The following is a 3103-nucleotide window of genomic DNA, read 5'->3' on the forward strand; positions in this document are numbered from 1 at the left end:
AATGTAGTTTTTCAAAATTTGCTAGCTTACGACCAAAATACTGCGTTCTGGCAGGAGCTTCCGGCACCCATTCGGTTTGTGTATGTCCTATACATGAAAACGTTAATTTACTAATAACTGGTGCAAATTTAAAAGCAATTACAAACGGCTCTCAGCAGCCATTAAAAGATTATAAGGATTGTTTGAATCGTATGGTGTGCGAAGGAAAATCTACTGAATGTTATTTAAATTCTTGTGACAAGTGCCCAGGCGTGTCCAATATTATTAAGCAGCTGGAAGAACATTTTGATGATAAATGTATTGAAAGCATTACATACAAGCAATGGGTTACGACTGAAAGAACTTCATTACAAACCCTCATATCGCCAGTGGATGAATTTTTGCAAATGTTAAGTAACGGTTTGGAAAAACTATTGGTCCATTCATTTGTAGTCAGTAAACAAAGGGATTTTTTGAATGACAAAAAAAGTAAACTAATGAAAAATGAGTGCATCGTAATTTGCGATTTCTCAGAAAATTATGCCTTCATAATTCAAAATTCTATTCAGGGCATACACTGGAATAATGACCAGGCCACAGTACACCCATTTTCAATTTATTATAAAAATGATCGAGATGAATTAAAAATAATAAGTTTTGTTTGCATTTCTGAATGTTTAAATCATGATACTGTTGCCGTTCATCTCTACCAAAGACAACTGACTGAATTCATCAAAAGTAACAAATCAATTAAAGAAGACTCTCGAGAGGTTCAAATAACAAGAATAGACAGGCTAATAGAGAGTCCTTTCAACTGTTATTGGTGCGATATATAGGATATGTTAAAATGTGAATATTATATACTACGTAAATAGTTACCCCCCCATTGCGCGCCGAACGTTCGTCGAACTTAAAACGCAACTCTAATCAACTACCGTAGTAATATCACAATTATTTTTTGATGCATTTAGCATCTAAAATGGATCTTAATAATATGTTGAAAGACATATTAAATTCTTAAATTATAATATTAAAGTAGAAATAAATCTGAATCTAAGAAAATTAAGAATTGTGAAGAACATCACGAGTTGGCGTTTTGTCCCGGCTTCCACTACTGGACTCATCAGTAAGGTAATGTAGTGGGAGCCTACCTTAGACGCCTGGGAGAGATGTTAGAAAGAAGTTCTATATAAACAAATAATCATGTAATTCGGCACTTGCGAGAATTGACACGATTAACTATAGACCTCTGTTGGCGAGTCGACGTAGTGATATTCTTCACAAATTTCTTTATTTAAATAAATAATTTTAAAGTAACAAACGCATTTTTGCAGCCAGCGTATATTCAACAAATCAATTAAAGAAGACTCTCGAGAGGTTCAAATAACAAGAATAGACAGGCTAATAGAGAGTCCTTTCAGCTGTTATTGGTGCGATATATAGGATATGTTAAAATGCCAACAGAGGTCTATAGTTAATCGTGTCAATTCTCGCAAGTGTCGAATTACATGATTATTTGTTTATATAGAACTTCTTTCTAACATCTCTCCCAGGCGTCTAAGGTAGGCTCCCACTACATTACCTTACTGATGAGTCCAGTAGTGGAAGCCGGGACGAAACGCCAACTCGTGATGTTCTTCACAATTCTTAATTTTCTTAGATTCAGATTTATTTCTACTTTAATATTATAATTTAAGAATTTAATATGTCTTTCAACATATTATTAAGATCCATTTTAGATGCTAAATGCATCAAAAAATAATTGTGATATTACTACGGTAGTTGATTAGAGTTGCGTTTTAAGTTCGACGAACGTTCGGCGCGCAATGGGGGGGTAACTATTTACGTAGTATATAATATTCACATTTTAACATATCCTATATATCGCACCAATAACAGCTGAAAGGACTCTCTATTAGCCTGTCTATTCTTGTTATTTGTTCATCAAAAGTAATTTGCCAGGTATAAAAAAAATAATATATATGTCCGATGGAGCAAGTGGACAATATAAAAATAGAAAGAACTTTATTAATCTTACGTATCACATGGAAGACTTCAAAGTAACTGCAGAGTGGCATTTTTTTCCCACTTCACATGGGAAAGGACTCTGTGACGGGATAGGTGGAATATTAAAACGACTAGCCTCCAGAGCGAGTCTTCAGAGGATAAACAATCCCATTCGAACGCCACGAGAACTATTTAATTGGGCGACAGAATCACTGCCAAACATTACTTGTCGCTATTCTACAAATGATGAGCACGAAGAAGAAAAAAAATTACTATCGGAACGATTTACAAAAGCTAAAACGATAAAGGGAACTCTAAAATATCATTGCATGATTCCAATATCTTGTAAAGAATTAGAAGCTAAGATATTTTCATTGCATGAAAAAAAAAATGTTGTTAAATTATCAAGTAAAATATATTATTAAACTATCAACGAGAGTGTTAATTTTACTATACAAATGTGGTTATTCCAATAAAGTACATATTAAATATTAAGAAGTATTACTTTATTTTTTATTACGTGATTTTTTTAATGTACTAAAATATTTTTTTATCATCTATTATTATTTATCAAAGTCTTTCATGGCAGTGGTGGCTAATACAACCAACAGGGCGATATTACATGACGCACTGGATAGATTTTTTTTTTCAAAGCTTGATAATAATTTTTTTTTCAATCAAGATTGGTTTTCTAACATGTCAGGAGATTCGATTCGAAATTAATTACCCATAAACTTTTTTTTATGCAAATTGTCAAGAAATAATTGTTACAAAGCTGATTTTTAACATTTTTTGCAATTTAATTTAAAATTTTGAGGTTATGTCAAAAAAAATTTTCGATAAAAGTTGTAGATCTGTCAATTATCTACAACTTTTACATTTAACTTTTTTTGATACGAGTTACAGATTTCGTTTTATTAGCAAAAAACCGTTTTTTGGGCCGTTCCGCGCTATATAAATTAATATTTTAACAATAATAATTGAAATGGTACCATATTTTGAAAACATGTTTTTGACGTAAAATTTGACGGAGAATGCGATAAAAATACTAAAAACTTGATTCGTTTTGGGGGCGTTTGTTAAAAATCGATTTAAACAATTAAATTGTTAATAACAA

This window comes from Cyphomyrmex costatus, unplaced genomic scaffold (assembly GCF_001594065.2).
Source record: "Cyphomyrmex costatus isolate MS0001 unplaced genomic scaffold, Ccosl1.0 scaffold811, whole genome shotgun sequence".
Lineage (NCBI taxonomy): Eukaryota > Metazoa > Arthropoda > Insecta > Hymenoptera > Formicidae > Cyphomyrmex > Cyphomyrmex costatus.